The sequence below is a fragment of the Dipodomys ordii genome, unplaced genomic scaffold (genome assembly GCF_000151885.1).
Source record: "Dipodomys ordii isolate 6190 unplaced genomic scaffold, Dord_2.0 Scaffold38, whole genome shotgun sequence".
Taxonomy (NCBI): Eukaryota; Metazoa; Chordata; class Mammalia; order Rodentia; family Heteromyidae; genus Dipodomys; species Dipodomys ordii.
In genome coordinates this window covers 13179861-13202160 of record NW_012267254.1, presented here as the reverse complement: position 1 = coordinate 13202160, position 22300 = coordinate 13179861, and the positions used below count along the sequence as shown (strand labels likewise).

The window sequence follows — 22300 nt, the reverse complement described above, 5'->3', positions numbered from 1 at the left end:
GAAAGAAATAATTGAAATTAAATCAGAATTACACAAATTAGAATCCCACCAAATAGAATAAATCAGCAAGAAAAAGAGTTGGTTCTTTGAAAAAAATTAACAAAATTGACAAACCCTTAGCAAATCTTATGAGAAAAAGAAAACACACCCAAATAAATAAACTCAGAGATGAGAATGGAAACATCACCACAGAAACAACCAAGATTCAGTACATTATAAGGGAAAACTTCTCAAACCTTTATGCTAATAAGTTTGAGAACTTGGCAGAAATGGGCCTTTTCCTAGCAAATATCGACATCCCGAAACTAAACCAACATGAATTAAACCAACTTAACAGGCCCATATCAAGCATTGAAGTAGAAACAGCAATAAGAAACTTCCCATCTGAGAAAAGCCCAGGACCAGATGGATTTACAGTGGAATTCTACAAGGCTTTCAAAGCAGAGCTCACACCAGTATTCCTCCAGCTCTTCAATGAAATTGAAAGAGAAAGTTGACTACCGAACTCATTCTATGAAGCCATCATAACCCTCATCCCCAAACCAGGCAGGGACTTAAAAAAAAGAGAACTAAAGACCCATTTCTTTGATGAACCTTGCTGCAAAACTTCTCAACAAAATTTTGGCCAATCGACTTCAACAATTCATCCAAAAAATCATACACCACGATAAAACAGGATTCATTTCAGGGATGAAAAGGTGGTTCAACATACACAAATTAATATAATTCATCACATCAAGAAGAGCAAGGATAAGAACCACATGCTTATCTGAATAGATGCAGAAAAAGCATTTGAAAAAATCCATCATCCCTTTATGATGAAGGTTCTGGTAAAACTAGGAATCCAGGGAACATTCCTCAATAAAATAAAGGCTGTATATGACAAATCTACAGCCAGCATTATAATTAATGGTGAAAAACTAAAGCTATTTCCTCTTAACTCAGGAATGAGACAAGGATGTCCACTCTCTCCAACTCTTTTCAGTTTAGTATTAGAATGCCTAACTACAGCAATGAAAAGACGCAAACATAAAGGGGTTCCAAATAGGGAAAGAAGTAAAACTCTCCCTCTTTGCAGATGACATGATCTTGTATTTAATGAATCCCACTGACTCCACTCCCCAATTACTCTAGCTGATTCAAAACTTTGGCAAAGTAGCAGGATATAAAATTAAGCCTCAAAAATCAGTGGCTTTTCTGTAGGCCAACAATTAGAAAAGCTTGGCTGAAATCAGGAAAGTGACTCCATTTGTAATAGCCCCACAAAAAATAAAATACCTAGGAATTAACTTAGCCAAAGAAGTGCAGGACCTCTATGACGAAAACGTTAAAAACCTGACAAAGGAAATCAAACAGAACTCAGAATTTTGAAAAACCTCCCATGATCCTGGATTGGAAAGATTAACATCGTGAAAATGGCAATCCTTCCCAAGGCTATCTACAAATTCAACGCAATACCTATCAAAATTCCAACCTCATTCTTCAAGGAAATAGAAGAGGCAATCCAAAAATTCATATGGAGCAATAAAAGACCCCGAATAGCAAAAACACTCCTCAACGGAAAGAACACTGCTGGAGGAATATCAATACCAAATTTCAGACTCTACTACAAAGCCATAGTAATCAAAAAAGCTTGGTACTGGCACAAGAACAGACCTCAGGACCAATGGAATAGAATTGAAAACCCAGAAATGAACCTACAGACCTATAGCCATCTAATCTTCAATAAGAAAGCTAAAAAAATAGAATGGAAGAAAGACATCCTCTTCAGTAAATGGTGCTGGCAAAATTGGTTAATCATTGTAGAAAACTAAAGCTAGACCTTATCTATCACCCTGCACCAGAATCAACTCCAAATGGATCAAAGACCTTGGAGTAAAAGCAGACACCCTGAAAACATTACAGGATGGAATAGGAGAAACCCTAGGTCTCCTTGGCACAGGCCGATATTTTCTTAATAGAGACCCAGAAACACAACAAATCAAAGAAAGGTTGGACAAATGGAATTGCATGAAGTTGCAGAGCTTCCCCATGGCAAAGGACATAGCTAGCAAGATCAATAGAAAGCCCATGGATTGGGAGAAGATCTACACTAGTCATACAATAGACAAGAGTCTCATATCTAAAATATAAGTGGAACTCAAAAAATTAAATCCCCCAACAACAAATCTGCAAAGATACAACTGCCCAATAAATAAGTGTGCTAAAGACTGAGGAGGAAAGAAGGATGGCCAATAGAGACGACTAAATGTTCAACCTCCCTAGCCATAAAAGAAATTCAAATCAAAACAACACTGAGATACCACCTCACCCAAGTTAGAATGGGTATCAATAACTCTAACAACAGATGCTGGAGTGGATGTGAACAGAAGGGTACCCTACTGCATCGTTGCTGCGTGTGTAAACTTTTTCACTTTGGAAAGTAATATGGAGGTTCCTCAAAAGTCTCCACATAGAGCTTCCCTTTGACCCAACAACCCTACCTTTGGGCATTACCCAAGGATCACAAGCAAGACCATACTAAAGCTACAAGCACAACTATGTTTATTGCAGCATTATTTACCATAGCTAAGATATGGAAACAACCCAGAAGCCCCTCAGTAGACGAATAGATCAAGAAAATGTTGCGTATATACACCATGGAATTGTATGCCTCCATCAGAAAAAATGACATTGCCCCATTTATTAAGAAATGGAAAGACTTGGAAGAAATTCTATTAAGTGAAGTAAACCAGGCCCAATGAACCATAGGTCCCACGGTTTCCCTTATTTGCCATAACTAGTGTATGTGTGAGACAAGCAGAAGTGTTCAAACTATTTCATGTTAGGCAAAATATATCCCAAGGTAAGTGCTCAAATTGTTTTTCTTTCTTGCTATTGTTTCTAAAATATTTATAAGATGATTTCTTTGTTGCTTTGTATGTCCTTCCCCCACAGTGTAACCCCTGTTTTCACTGTATTTGATGTTGGTATAATTTGTGGAGTGGAAAGGAAAAAAGAAGGGATACAGATCGACCCATTGCAACAATGATATGTACAAGACGTTATATCGAAAAAGAACTTTACATCATTGTCGGTGGAGGGGGGTTGTGCGGGTGGGGGGAGATGGGAGGGCAGGGATGGTAAGGGGAAACAAAGAGTTGGCAACAATTCTTGATAGTAAATGTACTCATTACTTTGCTTATGTAAATGTAACCCCTCTGTACTATATTTTCACAATTAAAAAACCTTATTAATTAAAAAACGAAGAGATTCTCACTGACTTTCCTGCCCAGGATGACTTTGAACTATGTTGTACAGATGGGTTACAGTTACATGAGGAAGGTAATGGTTCGATTTCCTATTAATCATTGTTACCCCCTTCTTTATTTTTACCCTACCAGACCTTACTTCCTCACCTCCCCAACTCCTCCGTCCCCCCACCACAAAGTTGTAAAGTTCATTTTCAACATACTGTGTTGTACATCTCATTGTTACAATGGGTCATCCTCTATCCTTATTTAAGCATTTTGTTATTTCCCTTCCTCTCCCCAAATTAGAAAAATGTATATACAAGATGCAAGACACCGGAATCAAATACATGACAATAGGTGTTTTACTATGGGGGAAGAACATGCAATGAAACAAAAAAAGTCACATAGTACATTATTAGTACATTACCAAGAACAACAAGAAAACTAAAATCTGTTGTGTCCCTATTAAGAATAATATATACAAACTACAATTCTGTTAAATATTACCTAATTTTCTAATATACAAACTACAGTTCTGTTAAATATTACCTAATTTTCCATCTATACCTATATACTCTTTTATTTTCTTTACATATTTCTATAATATATATCAGCAGATTGAATGTAGAAATATATTTGACAATCAGTTTTCTATTAAGCCAAATAGTAAATACATATTACAAAATTTAAAACAAGGCCACTCTTCTCAATATTTCTTCTTTAAAAAGATTTTGTTATGCAGGCATTGATGGCTTAGGCCTATAATCTTACCTGCTCCAAAAGCTGAGATCTGGAGGATTGTGATTCAAAGTCAGTCCATCTGCACAGAAAAGTTCTTAAGACTGTTATCAAACTGTGGCAAAATACTGGGCTGCAGTCATATTTCAAGTGGTAGGAACCTATCATAAGCAAGAAATGTTAGCAAGTGTATGGCTCTGAGTTCAAGCTTCAATACCTGCAAAAAAATTATTGGTAGCATACAATGAGTTTATTATTGCTAAAGAAACTTAATAATTTTTAATTTAGAAAATTTTCTTTCAAATGTAGTATATACATAATATCCATATATGCAAAATGTCTTTGGATTTTTATTACTTTTTTTGGGGGGGGTCCGGTCGTGGGGCCTGAACTCTGGGCCTGAGTGCTGTCCCTCAGCTCTTCAGCTCAAGGCTAGTGCTTTACCACCTGAGCCACAGCACCACTTCCGGCTTTTTTCTTATGTGGTGCTGAGGAATCGAACCCAGGGCCTCGGGTATGCAAGGCAAGCACTCTACCACTGAGCCAACTTCCCAGCCCGGATTTTTATTACTTTTAAGATGGGTATGACTTTAATGAAATAAAACAGTGAGAGTTACTGCTGTAAGAAAAATGTTTTACCAATCAAAACCTAAAAATGTTTAGGTTTTTAAGAATATTAATGTTTATGAAATGTTTTACCAATTTTCCTAATTATTTTATTTATATATTTCAAGTGATAAAGCAATAACAAAAATACTCTAATAAAAGCAGCTAGTTGAAATTTTCTATTTATCAAATATTATTAGAATTGGAAGAGTCTAGAAATCATCTAGTCTAGTGATATCCATATTTTGGAAGGAGCTGGAGTCACATAGATTATTGGGTCTTATTCATGGGGTTTTGGTTCATTGTAGGGTTGTTTTATTTTATAAAAATTCCCCAAAATTATTCTAATAAATAACCAGTTTTGGAATTTTTAATTTGTTTTAACTCCATTATTTCACAGGCAAGGTTTAACAAACCAGTGTGCTAAATCCAGCCTACCACTCCTTTTTGGAAAATAAGTATTATTGGAATATTGCCATGTCTACTTGTTTATTTAATGTGCCATGCTTCTGTGCCATGTTGCCTAAGTTATTCAGGCTACAATAGATAGTTAATTGCAGATTCAGACTATAAGTCAGGTCATTTATAACACTTGCCCACTGCATTCTCTGATGTTACTTCATGGTTTCTTCAACATAAAAGGGAAGTTTGGGCCAATACTGAATGTAGAACAGTTTTTTTTTTAAAGTATACTAGCATTTTCCACTTGAAATACAATTTGATTTGAATAAATTAGATATGAAATCAAATTTCCCCACAATAAACTTTGCTTGGTGAGGCAAATAAAATAAAAGGTTTAGAGATTCCAATTCATTTCCAGTGGTTCATGCTTCAAGTTTTCTTTGGAAAAACTGATTTAAAGGAGAATATTCAAACAATGACAATGGTGCCATTTTTGCTAACTATAAGGCAACAAGTAGAAACATTATATACACAACCACAGTGGTTTTTAAATTTCTTTTTCAATTCATCTTTACCTACCCAATGGATTAAAGAACACCCCTGCACTTAACTGTAGAATATGATGGACCTCACTATAAGCTTTAGTTTCAAAGAAAGTTTCTGAAACTAAAAAAGAAACACTTGCAAACTACAGCATTATTTCATTTGCTGCTCAAAATTCCCCTACATGTATGCACTATGATCATTTTAGAGAGATATTATGATTATTTCAGAGATGAGTAAATCATTGCTTTTAAACATGAATATGAAATAATACAATTTCAACTTGAGTGTTGACACTAAAAGGTGCATTTGTACTACCACATGACTTTGCCAACATAAGGGAATGAATGCAGTTCTGCATAAATCTCCCAAGAGTTATTGTAGATTGAAGATGATAGAAGAAAGATACAGATATTCTCAAGGAGGAGAAAAGAAAAAAATGAAAAGTTTTGCTTTGAAAGCTTATCCTACTTCCAGATGTCCCTGTGGGAGACTCTACCTGCATTCCTTTGAATTCATTATTCCTTTGTTTAGCATCCATTCGCTACCCTTAAAAAGACAAAGATTCTTAGATTCCTGGCCCTACTAGCCAAAGAAAAAGGGAACTCCCAGTGCGAATATTGGATAGATTGGTTTTACAATGATTAATTCAGCCTTATCACAACATTTCTCAAAGCCAACATTGTATGCTTCAGAGTTTGGCCTGGTAACTGTCAGTTGAACTTTTCTGTTATAAGTTAAGTTGCAAAGGGCTCAAGTTTGAATTCTTTGTTTTTATCTTGTACGTTTTATGGTTCACTGCTTTGCATAGCTCCCAACTAGATCAACTCACTTTATCCAGTAGTGTTTCTTTCTGTTTCTTGAAGATTCTAGTAATATTTCAGTCTCAAAGGAAATAGAAAAGATGTAAGTCTTACTATTTAGAAGAGAGTATCTTTATATTTAATAATATAGATATATTTGATAATTTATATCAATAGTAGTGTAAATTTATATAGTGGAATGAGATGATATTGGAGGTTGAGAACTATAGAACAAAATACTAATTTTATCCTTGGGTTAGCTGATTTAACTCTCTGACACACACAGACATGCATTATATATGGGATAATAATAATTGTACCTACCATATACTAGAGTTCTATATGTATTTAAAAGATATATATACATATATTTATTTATGAGATAAATGTTTCAGAGAGTAAGAGTGCAAGAAAGATTCAAAGGTAGAGAGAGATAAATAGCTATGAAGTACCAAGAATATTGGTAAGATGAAATAATTTATGTAAAATATTTAGAAAGCATTACTGAGTAACATTTAATACTATTATTTCTTTAATTAGCAGAATTTATTAAATACTAATTAAACATCTGAGGTTTTAAAAGGACCTTCCTTATTTCAACCATGATAAATAGAATGTGCTTTATTGTACTAAGAGCTTACATATCAAATAAAAAACCACAGTAATATTATCAGAGAAATCTTTATTCAGATCCTCACAATACAGTTGTAGAGACTAGCAATTTAGTAAATGATTTAAAGGAAGCTTTAAAATTCTCTTTCCAAAGAAAATTAAATCATAGGAAGTTATGTACATATTTAAACATTTCTTTAATTTGAATTTTTGCCTTTAACTCATCACAAATCTTTTTATTCAGTCATCTTCCATTCTTTTCCTATTGAGTCTGGCAATAATGGAAAAATAGTTGGATTATTGCATTTGAAAATAGTACATTTATCAATTAGAGAAATTACTGAATTTGATGATGCATAGTATAACTTGGTATAAACTTTATTTTTTACATTTTTCTAATATTTTTCAATTTTCCTTCTGACTTAACAAATGCATGAAATCCATAGAAAGAATTATCTTCCAGAGTGCTTACTGCTTCTAACAAACATTTTGAGTTTATAAAATTTGTTTGTTGTAGAAACACTTTACATTTATCAATGATACTTTAAAAGAAAAATTTGCTATTTTTGAATATGATTTAGGAAGACATTCTGTTGTAATCACAGTTTCCTCAAAAATATGGAAAAGCAAGGAAATACTTAGATGAATGGAAACAGCTGTTTTATTGTACAAAAACTGAAACAAAAGGTTTATAAAAATTCACTTGTCATGTTTTACCCCTAGTATTAGGATACATAATGTTTGCATTTCTTTCTTTGTACATCTATTGTGTACTTGAAAAAGTGAATTTGCATGTGAATAGATAAAAACAAAATTATATTCCAAGGTTCATGAAAAAGAAATTACTGATTGGCTGTTTAATTAAGGGCAAACACCATTTGAGCCACTTTCTCCATTTATTTTCTGCTTTGACATTAACTTAATCCTTTGTTTCATTGACAATAATGTTTGTAGCATGAAGTTCTAAATTAGTGTAAATATCACATCATGGTCTATAAATGAAGAGAATGTCTTAAAGTGTGATCCTATGATTGACCTTCTATACAGGGTACACTTGTTTAAAATCAATGATAAAGGTGAAAATTTGCTTTAGCATTGCTTGTTCTTTCTACAACATGCCCAGCACCCTCACAAAGTAATGTTAGCTCTTACTTTGTTTCTCATTTACTAATTCTCTTGTAATTTAACGTCTAATTTTTTTATTTCTAACTTCCATAGATAACATACTTGTCTGTGGCCTCTTCCCTTAGAGCACAGTCACAAATAGCTACCTTTACCAGGCAGCTAATATATAAGAAAGAATTAGCTCGGGTAGGGATTGAACAAACTGAAACTCCATGTCCCATCTGAAAGGTATAAGGGATGATTGTCTTATGAGAATAATGACCCTATATCACTGGATCTTCCAACTTTCAATGGAAATTAAGATAGATGGATTTTTAAAAATATTGGATTCCTAGTTTTTAATAGTGGAAATCTTAATCTTAATCAAATGGTGTTAAGTAGATAAAACTTGCTTATGGGGGAGCATTAACTTGAAATGTCAATGAGCTTTCTTTTCTGAGTGATAATGGCTTAGTAACCTAACGAAATACCTCTCATCATAATTTGTACTGCATGTCTTTAATATTTCTTTATGTCTCTGTTCAGTTATATATTCATGAAATATTTACTGTACAATGTATTTGTCTTTGGTTCCTATATTATGCATTGGAAATGTAGTCTAATAAATTGTTTTCTTTCCCCAAGTATCTGAAAGTTTAGTGTAAGTCATAAAATACAGAATCCCAATGCAACATTAAGAATGCCACAAAAAGAAAAAGCATAGCGTATAATGGTAGCAGAAAAAAATCAACACTTTTCAATGAAGTGATAAGATTCTCTCTAGCTGGTCTCTGAGAGGGTATTGTAATGACAGGATGTTGATGCATGCTGGTGGGGAGAAATTTGTGGGCAGATAAGGCTTTCAATTCCTCCTAAATACGGCAGATTTGCCATTTGGCAACTGAAAAGGATGATGCTTTCATTTTACCCTTTGACATCTATTGAGTGTTGTTTCCACAGTGAAATGCTCAAAAGAGTCAATATACTGTTCCCTTTTAATATTGCTTTGACTAGGTATCAGCAATCCCAATCATATCAGATAATTTATTACCCTGAGAAAAATCCCTTGACAAACTCAGAGATTAATTTGTTGTTGATAGGCTACTCAGGAGATGTTTCTACTTCTTCCTACAACAGAGAGAGGTGCTCAGAGTTCAGGCCACGTTTAGTAGTATGGCTTTGTATGAAATATAAGCATCTAAGAGGAGGGAATCAAAGTGAACTCTTGAGTTGGTTTCAAATCAAACTAAAATCTCCATGCACTGTCAAAATCCTAAGCTTTCTTTATTGCAAGGGCAGTTCATGCAGAGAAAAGATAAGAGTGCCCAGTAAACAAATAGCTTTTAGATAACATATAAAATAAGAAAATGAAAACACTCAGCTGATGGATGGAAAATGTTATTTATCTACTTTGAGTTGATATAATATTTTATGGGAAGTGAGTTAATATGTGCCCTACATATTTACTCAAGTGAAAACAGGCACATTGCCTAAAATTTTCCATTATAGAACTTTAAGGAAAATTGCTGTCATGAGCTGAGTCATTGGCAAAGAAATACTCCAGAAATTTCTTTTTTTTTGCATGGGGGGGGGAGTCCGGTCATGGGGCCTTAACTCTGGGCCTGGGCTCTGTCCCTCAGCTCTTCAGCTCAAGGCTAGCGCTCTACCACTTGAGCCACAGCACCACTTCCGGCATTTTTCTTTTTGTTTATGTGGTGCTGAGGAATCGAACCCAGGGCTACATGCATACAAGGCAAGTGCTCTACCACTGAGCCACCTTCCCAGCCCAGAAATTTCTTTTTTATATACTATTTACTTTTTATCATCAAGGTGATGTACAGAGGGGTTATAGTAACATAAGAATGATAATAAGTACATTTCTTACAGAAATTATTTCCCCCTCCCTCATTTTTCTCCCACTTTCACTCTCCTCCCTAGTTGCAAAGATCATTTCTGACATATTGACTTGTGAGTATCTCTACTGCATTGGTTTTCCTCTTGTCCTTTGTCTCACTATTTTGTTGTACTCTTTCCCTTCCCTAATTGATATATGTGTGTGTGTGTGTGTGTGTGTGTGTATACATATATATATATATATATATATATATATATATATATATATATATTGCCCAGGGTACTAAAGTCAAATATAGTGACAACAAGGGATATACCATAGGGGGAAGAACACACAAAAGAAACAAGAAATCACATAGTACATTAAAAAAAAACAGCAAAGGAAAAACCTCTTGTGTCCCTGTCTTAGAGTACATTTCATTTCACATCATCTTATATGGTCATATGTATATAGCCATTGAGCTATTCTGCTCATCTGCTAAGATTAACCTAGATATATGCTAATTATTGCAAATAAGGGAAACCATGGGACCTATGTTTCTTTGGGTCTGGCTTGCTTCACTTAACATGATTTTTTTCCTAGTCTTTACATTTCCTTACAAATGGGGCGGTGTCATTCTTTCTGAGGGAAGCATAGAATTCATATGTATGTATATATATGAATTTATACATATACATATATACCGTATTTTCTTGACCCATTCATCTACTGAGGGGCATCTGGTTTGGTTCCATATCTTAGCTATGGTGAATAATGCTGCGATAAACATAGTTGTGCTGGTAGCTTTAGTATGGCCTTGTTTTTGGTCATCTGGGTAAATGCCCAGAAGTGGGAGCTCTATGTTTAGTCTTTTGAGGAACATCCATACTGGTTTCCAGAGTGGTTGAACAAGTTTATACTCTCACCAGCAAAGCGTTCCCTTTTGGCCACATCTCCTCCAGCATCTGTTGTTATTAGATTTCTTGACTATAGCCATTCTAACTGGGGTGAAGTGGAATCTCAATGTTGTTTTGATTTGCATTTCTTTATGGCCAGGGATGTTGAGCATTTCTTCATGTGACTATTGGCTGTAATTATTTCCTCTTCAGAGAAGTCTCTTTTTAAGTCTTTAGCCCACTTATTAATGGGGTGTTTGTTTCTGTGAGAATTTGTTTTTGGAGGATTTAATTTTTTGAATTCTAAGTATATTTTAGATATGAGGCCCTTGTCTGTTGTACAGCTAGTGAAGATCTTCTTTTAGTCTGTGGGCTTTCTATTGATCTTACTAGCTATGTCCTTTGTCATGCAGAAGCTCTGCAGTTTCGTGCAGTCCCTTTGTCCAACTTTTCTTTGATTTGCTGTGTTTCTGGGTCTTTATTAAGAAAATTTCAGCCTGTGCCAAGGAGCCGTAGAGTTTCTCCTACTCTTTCCTGTAATATTTTCATGTTGTTTGCTTTTACTTCAACGTCATTGATTCATTTGAAGTTGATTCTGGTGCAGGGTGATATATAAGTATCTAACTTTAGTTTTCTATAGGTGTTTAACCAATTTTGCCAGCATCATTTACTGAAGAGGCTATCTCTTCCACCCTATTATTTTGTCTCCCTTATCAACGATTAGGTGGCTATAAGTCTGTGGGTTCATTTCTCGGTCTTCAGTTCTATTCCATTGGTCTTCAGGTCTGTTCTTGTGCCAGTACCAAGATGTTTTGATTTCCATGGCTTTGGGGAATACTACAGAAATTTCTAAAAGCAATATTGGTTGGAGGTTGAAACGGGATAAATATTCATTTTATAAGCAAATGGGAGGTATAAAATACACAGATGGCAGAATTTCTTGTGGTGTTACATGTATGAAAACTTGCCATGCACAAAGTCCTCTGCAGATAAGCTACATTAATTTAATTTCTAACTTTCAGAGTACCTCAAGGGGAAATTTTATTTTTTTTCCTTTTATTTGTGCTGCTCTGGATGGAGCTCTTATATATGGTATGTTAGCAGTCTACCACTGAGCTATATTATCATGCTGGGAAATTCCTTTAAAATGCAAGTTACAAGAATTTCACTTTCCTACTCTCACTTGCCAAATAAGCAATTTCAAGCCTGTAAGAGGATGCACTATTTTTCCTCTTGGAAAACCCTCAGGAATATATTGAAATCATTTTGGGCTCTTCATTTTATAAGCATGTGATCTGGAATGTGATACCTGGGTTTGAATACTGTTCTTGCTACTTCTTTTCTGAGTGATCACATACTATTCATTAAGCTTCTTTGTTCCTCAATTAAGTTATTTTAGTCTTATTTTTCTCACACATGAACACTTTATTAGTTTACTCTACAACAAGCAATAACATCAGTCTATTAAAACATTCTCAGTTCACTTGAGGCCAAATGGATCCAAAAAAAGGGGAATGCAAATAAAATACTTAAAATAGTTAAATGGCATTATGTAAGATTATCACTTAAAACCTACAACCACAGTGTTATCAGGCTGAAATATTAAGCTATAGCAAATTATCTATGTGAACATTAACAATTACACAGAAGGAAACAAGTTTCTATTGCAGATGACTATAGTACAATGACTCGATAGGTCTAAGAATGTATTTGGCCAGGAAATGGTCAAGATAGCTGAATATAAAGCCAAATAGAAAGGAACAGATATAAGCCAAGCCCTGCTAGCTCACGCCGGTAATCCTAGCTACTGAGGAGGCTGAGATCTGAGGATCGCGGTTCAAAGCCAGCTCAGGCAGAAAAGTCCGTGAAACTCTTATCTCCAATAAACCACCAGAAAACTGGAAGTGGTGTTGTAGCTCAAGTGGTAGAGCACTAGCCTTGAGCTGAAAAGCTGAGGAACAGTGCTCAGGCCCAGAGTTTGAGCCCCATGACCCCCCCCCGCAAAAAAAATGAATAGGTATAAAAGTGTATCCATGCTATACACGGTGAATAGGTATAAAGGTGTATCCATGCTATACACGGTGAAGCTGATGATGATCATGGATTAGGCTTCTTACCCTCAAAACACATTTGCTATACTGAGCTACCCTTTATCCCCACTTCAGGATCCTGTCTAATAGTTGCTTAAGTTGAACTGCTTGCTCCTGCCTTATAGGGGATTCAGCTACTTGCTTTAATATGGTATAGGCCTTGGAGAATTTGTCTCATATAGGCTGGCTGTGTTGCTAGTTACTAGGAACAAAGGGAAACCTCCAAAGCATTCATATGCAAGGGAATCCAAGCTTTGTCAATCACATTTTAACTGCTTTTCAGAACAGTCTCAAAAGTCTTCAAATCTTACAGCAGTTGAGCTCTAGTTAATGCTTTCAGGAGTCATAAAATGACCAAGGAAGCTAGGATAATATAACACTTATAAAAAATCCCAGCAGTTCATCTCAATTTGTCCTTCACCAAATTAGGATCAACTAACTCTAATATATCATTTGGTATATAGAAAGCTAAAGGAGGCTGGGTCTTTTGCTGCATTTGTCAAATACTAAGAGAAACTAAGAGAAAACAAAGGATTGGTTTAACTTCATTCATAAAAAGCCTTCGAAGTTATTCTATTAAAAAGGGACATGGCTGAACAAATAAGAAACAGATTCTCCATTGTGAGTTCTCCTGATGGTGTCTGCAAAGATCATGAATCTATCAGTCACCTGTGTTTTGGAACAATTCTTCATCTTGTCTTCTTGGGGTCTAGTGTTGGTGACTACAACTGCTTCAAAGCATGCATTATTGATGTGAGAAAGGGCTGGGCCAGAAAAGATCCCGAGTCAAGATTGTGAAAACTTTGGTCACTCCAGTGAGAGAAGTTTGTTAGCTGCATGGCAGATTGTGCCATAAGCATCAGTCATGTCATCTACAAAAATAGCCACTCAATCTTTCACATTTCCCATTAGCACCATGCAGTCAACTTCATTGACCTTCTTCCACAATTTGTAAAATCAAGGCAACATCCACATTTAACTGGTCTGCAATGGCGGTCACCCTCTTAGCTCTGCCTATAACAAGTGAAACAATAGTGTAATTCTTCCATTCAGAAATATTCTCCCTAATTCACTTCAGTACATCAGGCTCTGTATACAAATTGTCCAGTGGGATATCAAAAAAACACAGAATCTGAGAAGCATGTAAATGCATGGGGTAATGTGATCTGCACCAGTTACAGACAGCATATTTCAAACAGCTTGGCTGACATTGGAGCACAGCACTTATCCTTATTCTGCTGGGCATACGGGAAGCATGGGATGACTACAGTAACTCAGTTAGCTGCTGCAACGTTGCAGGCATTAATTATGATCAAAACCTACATCAGATTGTCATTCAATATCTTGGAAAGCTAGTTTAGGAGTTCTTCACTCAGCTACCGCTTGTGCTGTGAAGACCAGAAGCAAAATAGGCAAGGCATTTTATGCTAACTACCCATCAGTGCTACTCCACTAGCTTCAATTTAGTTATTTTAAAAGTAGAGATAATAATCCATACCATTTTGAATTGTTGAGAAGACTGGGATGAAGATATACTTCCTTGACTATAGAAAATGTGTAGGAATTATTATTAATCATACTCCTCTAAGTTTTTCCTTTTTTGAGCAGTCTATTGACATGCATTTCAGGCCTACAGAGGCCACAGACAGATAATGTAGAGGGAATAGGTCCAACTAATGAGGCTCAAATTAGGCATCAATTGCATTTCTTGAATACTTGCCTCTCAGAATTTATACACAGGGTAGAGGGATATTTTATTCTAAGTGCAGACCCTTAGTTAGCATGAAAACAAAATGCAGAGAAAGCTCCTACTGAGTACTAAGGAATATTTGCCTTATAAAAACTGGCCTACTGTGTATGAGTAACTTACAATACTCACAAAATTTTAAGATATAGTGGACCTAGTTTTCCTTTTTTTCTACTGCCAGAACATGTTCTTAACAAATATGCCAACAGAGACTTGTATTCTTTATTGGAAAAAATATTCATTTTATCTTTCTTACCAACTGGGATCTTAAAAAAGAAAAACAACTAAGAAGTACCCGTTGCTACTGGCTCATACCTATAATCCTAGCTAATAAGGGGGCTGGGATCTAAAGAGTTTACTTTGAAACTGTCCCATGTGGGAATATCTGGGAGACTTTTATCTCGAATTAACCAGCAAAAAAGTGGAGTTGTAGCTCAAGTGGTCAAGTACTAGTCTTGAGCACAAAAGTTCAGCGCAGTGCCAGGCCCCCAGTCCAACCCCAGTATTGGTACAAAAAAACAAATCCCAAACAAAAGTAAAACAGAACAAAATATTGAGAAGCTCTTCTCTGAAAGAACAATGAAGAAACTCGCAAAAATTCATTAGCTTGACTTCCCCAGGTTAAAGAATTTCTATGATGCGAGTGAAAGGATTCCATTAGTTAACATTTGGATTTGGAAGCCAGTATTGTAGTGGAAAAGTAATTAGCATTATTTTCTCTGTGATTTTGGTGAAGGAAAGAAACCTATTTCTGACTCTCTGAAAAATGTCATAAAATATAATTCAAGTAACATTAACAGTTATTAGTAACTTAAATCTTAAACATATATTTAATACTTAAATCAGTACTAAAGACCAATATAGCTATAGTAACTATAGAAAATATGGTCTCTTCCATAATGTTCTTCTTGCCTTTAAGTCTACAGAAATGGAAGCAGATGAATTTGGGCTGAGATTTTTGAAACCAGGAGAACAAATTCATTTTTGCTCCTTTTAAATAATTTTCTCCAGGTATTTGTTTCAGGATTGAAAAGTTTAATACAGGAAAAATATTAAATGTATAATAGCAGTCAGGAACTTGGCAAACACTAAGTGCTAGGTTTCTCTACTTCTATTTTTTATTTTGCTGGTCCTGGATCTTGAACTAGGACTTGAGCACAGTCCCTGAGCTCCTTTAGCTGAAGGCTAGCACTCTGTCACTTGAGCCACAGCTCCATTTTGGGCTTTTGTCTGAGTAGTTATTGGAGATAGTCTCACAGACTTTTCTGCCCAAACTGGCTTTGAACTACAATACTCAGATCTCAGTTTCCTGAGAAGCTGGGATTAGAGGCATTCTACTTCTATTTTTAAAGCTTAATTAAGGTATTTTAATTGCTTTAAACTAAATTGCTTTAGTTCATTGGCTTTATTAGTACTCACCAGCATTTATACTAATACTTTATTAGTAGAGTATTATAGTATTATTATATAATATCACAGTATTATATATTGTATATTATTATCATTATTATTATTAGAGTACTATAATAGAGTATTATAGAATATAATAAAGCAGTTTAGTTTAAAGAATTACATTTCTTGGTAATTATACTAAGGTTCTGTGGGTTGTCAGCCTTAGGAGATGCTTATAAAAGACAAGTAGCTCTTTGAACTATTTTTGTAATTATTCTATAAATCTAAAACTATCTCTCAATACAAAGTGAAAGAACTATGTTTCCCCAAAGTCCCTTAAGTAGACTATAGGGAACTTCGTTGGTTTGAGAGGGCACAAATGTCAAATTTGAAATGTATTGTGATATTGAAATTAGTTATCATGATCTTTACAGAAATCATTTTATTCTCTTATTATACATTCTTCAAAGTACATCAATACATCACACTTGGAACTAGTCTGTTAGTGGTTGGTGGCCTTTGTGTCTTGGCAGATACTTATTTAGTATATGGGGACAATTTGTCACAGAAAGTATACCTTCAGATTGTTGATGTTTTGCTGCTTGTATTTTTTTGAATTTGCATTTTTGAAGTTATCTTTGTGTTATAGCATACATTCTTTATACAACCATGTATCAATAGATTCAGAGATTTGTAGGGGTATAAAAACTGAGATAGAAATGTTAATGAATTAGCTCAGAATTGCTAACAAAAATGTAAAGTGAAAAGAGTAATCAATAAAGAGAAAAAATTGCAAGAAATATGTACTATTGAAAAGCTGAGTTTAAATTATTTGTTGCATTAGTATGTTGTCTGAGATGAAATTCTGTAAAGAGTAACAGCAAGAATTATGAAGTTTTCTGTTTAAGTATATATTTTTATTATAAACATACTGTACAGAGGGGTTACAGTTACATGAAAAAGGTACTGAGTACATTTCATATCGAGCATTGTTACCCCCTTTTTTGCTTTTCCCCTACCATCCCTTCTTTCCCCACCTCCCCAACTACTTGCTCCCACCCCTGAAATTGTAAAGTGCATTTTCATCATAGTGTCTTGTACATCTCATTGTTACAATGGGTCAACCTATATCTTCATTTCAGCATTTTGTTATTTCCTTTGCCCTCCCCAAATTAGAAAAATGTATATACAAGATGCAGAGCATAGCTGAGCATTGGTGGCTCACGCCTGTAATCCTAGCTTCTCAGGAGACTGAGATCTGAGGATCATGGTTCAAAGCCTGCCCGGGCAGAAAAGTCCTTGAGACTCTGATCTTCAATAAACCACTAGAAAAACGGAAGTGGTGCTGTGGCTCAAGAGGTAGAGCGCTTGCCTTGAGCTGAAGAGTGCAGGGACAGCGTCCAGGCCCAGAGGTCAAGCCCCAGGACCAACAACAACAAAAAATGATGCAGAGCACTGGAATAAAATAGAGTGACAACAGGGGTTATACCATAGGAAGAACATACAAAAGAAATAAAAAATCACATGGTACATTATAAGTACATTTATAACAACAGCAAGTAATATAAAACCACTTGTGTTTCTATCTTGGGGTTCATTTCACTTAGCATCATCTTATATGGTCATATGTACATACCTTTTGACCTTTCTGCTTGTCCTAAACATATGCTAGTTATTATAAGTTAGAGAAGCCATGGGACCTATGTTTCTTTGGGCTTACTTGCTTCACTTAATATGATTTTTTTTCCAAGTCTTTCCATTTCCTAACAAATGGAGCAGTGTCATTCTTTCTGATGGAGGCATAGAATTATATATATACCACAGTTCATCTACTGAGAGGAATCTGAGTTGGTTCCAAATCTTAGATATCATGAAGGAGGGTAAATGCCCCAAAGTGGGATGCTGGATCATAGGGGAGGCCTTATATGTAGTATTTTGAGGAACCTCCACACTGCTTTGAAAAGTGGTTGAACAAGTTTACACTCCCACCAACAATGCAGTAGGGTTCCCTTTTGGCCATATCCTCTCCAACATTTGTTGTTAATAGAGTTCTTGATAATAGCCATTCTAATTGGGGTGGGTGGAATCCTAATGTTGTTTTGATTTACATTTTTATATGTTTTTTATTGTAAAAATACTGTACAGAGGGGTTACAGTTACATGAGTAGGGTAATGAGTACATTTCCCATCAAGTATTGTTATTTTCTCATTTGTTTTTCCCCTATCATCCCTTTCCTCCCCCCTCCTCAACTCCTACCTTCCCACCCCAAAGTTGTTAAGTTCATTTTCAACATAGTGTCTTGGATATCTCAGTGTTACAATGGGTTAACCTGTATCCTTATTTCAGCATTTAGTTATTTTCCATCTCTGCCCCAAATCAGAAAATTGTATATACAAAATGCAGAGCACCTACATCAAATACAGTGAAAACATGGGTTATACTGTGGGAGAAAAACACACTTGAGGAAAAAAAAACAAATCAAAGAAAGATTGGACAAATGGGATTGCATGAAACTGCAGAGTTTCTGCATGGCAAAGGACATAGCAGGATCAATAAAAAGCCGCCATAATTGGGCAAAGACCTTCACTAGCCACACAATGGACAAGGGTCTCATATTCAAAATATAATTAAAACTCAAAAAATAAATTCCCCAACAACAAATCCTCAAAGAAACAACTGCCCGATAAATACGTGGGCTAAAGACTCACAGAGAAACTTCTCTGAAGAGGTAATAAAAATTGCATTATTTTATGGCTAGAGAAGTTGAACATTTCTTCATGTGTCTATTGGCCATTCTTATTTCCTCTTCAGAGAAGTCTCTCTTTAAGTCTTTAGCCCAGTTACTAATGGGGCGGTCATTTCTTGGAAGATTTGTTTTTGGCGGATTTAATTTTTTGACCCTTGTTCATTGTATGGCTAGTTAACATATTCTCCCACTCTGTAGGCTTTCTATTGATGTTGCTAGCAATGTCCTTTGCCATGGAGAAGCTTTGCATTTAATACAATCCCATTTCTCCAACCTTTCTTTGATTTGTTGTGTTTCTGGGTCTTTATTAAGAAAATTTCAGCCTGTACCAAGGAGACCTAGAGTTTCTCCTATTCCTTCCTGTAATGTTTTCAGGGTGTCTGCTTTGACTTGGAGGTCTTTGATCCATTTGGAGTTGATTCTGGTGCAGGGTGATATGTAAGGATCTAGTTTAGTTTTCTACAGGTGTTTAACCAATTTTGTCAGCACCATTTACTGAAGAGGCTTTCTTCCATTCTATATTTTTAGATCCCTTATTAAAGATTTGGTGACTATAGGTCTGTGGGTTCACTTCTGGGTCTTCAATTCTATTCCATTGGTCCTAGTCTGTTCTTGTGCCATTACCAAAGTTTTTTTTTTATTATTCTTATGGCTTTGTAGGAGAATTTGAAATTTGGTATTGATAATTCTACAGCACTCTTCTTTCTGCTAAGGATTGTTTTTGCTTTCAGGCTTTTTCTATTCCATATGAATGTTTGCATTGTTTCTTCTATCTCATTGAAAAATGAGGTTGGGATAATGATAGGTATCCATTGTATTTGTAGATAGCCTTTGGCCATTTTCATGATGCTAATCCTCCCAATCCAAGAGCATGGGAGGTTTTCCACTATCTTAGTTCTGTTTTTATTTCCTTTTTCAGATTTTTAAAGTTTTCATCATAGAGTTCCTTAGATTCTTTACTTAACTCCTAGGTATTTTTTTTTTTTTTTGGTCGGGCTATTACAAAAGTTGTTGCTTTCCTGATTTCAGCCTCACTGTACTCATTATTGGCATACAGAAAAGCCATTGATTTTTGAAGGTTACTTTTTTGCATATATTTTTTATTGTAAAACTACTGTACAGAGGGATTATAGTTACATGAGTAAGGTGATAAGTACATTTCCTATCGAGCGTTATTTCATCCTCCTTTGTTTTTCCCCTATGATTCCTTCCCTCCTCACCACCCAAAAACCTCCCTCCCCCCAAAGTTATAAAATTAGATTTCAACGTAGTGTCTTGCACATCTTTTTTTAAAAAAAATTTATTTATTTTTTATTGTGAAAATACTGTACAGAGGGGTTAGAATTTGATGGGCAAGATAATGAGTACATTTCTTAACAAGCATTGTAGCTTCCTCCTTTGTTTCCCCTTCCCATCCCTTCCCAGCCTTCCCCCCACCCCCTCACCTAGTCCTCCCCCCCACCCCCCCCCCGGGAAGATGGTGGGGGAGTTGCTGGAGGCTAAACAAGCTCTCGCATAGAAAGCAGTTTTAGAGTTCCAATGAACAGTCCTAAGCCAGAGAACCACACCAAGTGTGCCATCACAGGACAGACAGTTAAGGCACAGAGGGAAAATAAAGGCAAGGAGACAGATCTGAGCACTTGCCAGCAGTTGCCGCTGTGGCAGCCGTAGCTGCAGCTGCCATACCTGCAAAACAGAGAGTCCGGGACGAAGGAGCCAGACACAGCGGGTGAGCAGATTCTACTCAATACCAGCAAGAACAGGCAAGGAGTGGACATCTTCATTCTGCAGTTCGCAGACCAGAGACGACCCAGGAATGAAGACTAGGCATGAGTAGAAGCCTAACATCCTCACTCCTTCTCAGGGAGCAGAGGAGGGATAGCCACCCCTCCCCACCCCCCCACCCCCCAGTACCGGAGATCTCATCTTGGATACCAACAAAGCTCGGAGGAGCTGCTAGCTCCAACTCAGGCCTTGGAAGAAAACTAGAGTCATTTAGCAGGTCACAAGAACCTAACCTGAAGTGCCAGACTCAGCTCCACCCAGGGAAAAGTCACCCATCTTGGGTGCCAACCCCAGGAGTGGCTTACTTCACTGGGTAATCAGAGCCAGAGGCTGCCCTTCCCTTTAGCAGCCTTGACAATCAATTGAAATTCAGTAAACATAAACCCTGAGAGTGGCTCCAGGCTGGGCTCTGAAACTAGGCCCCGGGAAAAGCTACTGTTTGCTGAAAGGCCTCAACTCTACCCAGAACCTAGCCTCATCACAGCATCTCCAAACTTGAGGAAAAAGCCATCTCTCTCTTTTGTGATACTCAAACAGATCTCCCTCCCATTGAACTAACCTGGGAGGAGGATCACAAAATTCTGGGTAAAGCAGAGTATTTTTCTGCCTGTTCAAATAAACTGACTTAAGAAACCAACTAAGCCACAGGCAAATCAAACACCACAAGCAGACCAGAGACTCCAACAAGAGGCTGGTTACGGACACAAGGGAGATATAAGATTTTTCCCACCCCTCCCCAAAAAAATCAAGGAACTTTTTTTTCTTTTTTTTGTACCTTTTATAAAAAATTTGTTTCTAAAACTTTTTTATAATTTTTAATTTTTACTTTTTTTTGAAAAAAATTGTTTTCTAGTAACTTTTTTCCTCTTATAATTTTTATTTTAGGGATGTAAATGTGTTAAATTAGACTTAAATTTCTTAGAGTTAAATTCCTTAATAGCAGTACTACCTCTTTATACCTACATAATATTTTAAGTACCTTTATTTTTAAGTTTTTCCACATCTCCTTTATATCCCTCCCCTTCTCTCATTTAACCCACGTTCTTCTCTGAAGATTTTGCTTTGGTTTCTGCATAATATTTTTAATTTTTACTTTTCTATTTTTTCTGGTCTCTTTTCTTTTCCCTTTCTATTTCTTCTTTTTTTTTCTCTCTCTCCTTTCATCCTATCCAACCTATTTCCTGCTTTGAAATTAGGACTTAGTTAACTTTCCCTGTGCCTTCCCACATCACTCTATTCCTATTTTATACCCACATCTCTCCCTAAACCTAATAATTTCTGGTTTACCAAATTCTTCTTTGCAGTTTGTAGCCCATTAATACATAGTTGTTTGATGTTGAATAGATATATCTATTGAACTAGATTGTATCTGCTGACTATTTACTGTGCAAATACAGACTTTGGTTGATGCTTGCCTTAAAATAGTGTGCTAACACAAAACTGGTGTTACTTTCATCCCAAATGGGCAGAATAAGCTGGAAAAACAAAAGAAAAATGGCAAGTCCAGGTATCTTACCTCCCACTCATGATAATCGGGGGACAGAACAGATAATGAATAATCCAGAGGAGAGTTCCCAAATAGCTCTACAAACACTGCTGACAAACATGATAAATGAAAAGATTGAATATATGCAAAGGACTCTGTATGAGTGTGATAGGGAGAGAGAGGAGGCAATCCAAAGGTTTATACAGGAATATCATGAGTGTGAGGAAGCTACTCAAAAACTGATACAGGATTTGCATGAGCACATTGAGAATACTAAAAGAG

At 35.9% G+C, this 22300-nt stretch overlaps 1 pseudogene; it reads right to left on the bottom strand.

The window, feature by feature from the left end:
* Positions 1–13437: 13437 nt before the first annotated feature.
* Positions 13438–22300, bottom strand: part of LOC105986945 — a 108503-nt pseudogene continuing 99640 nt past the window's right edge.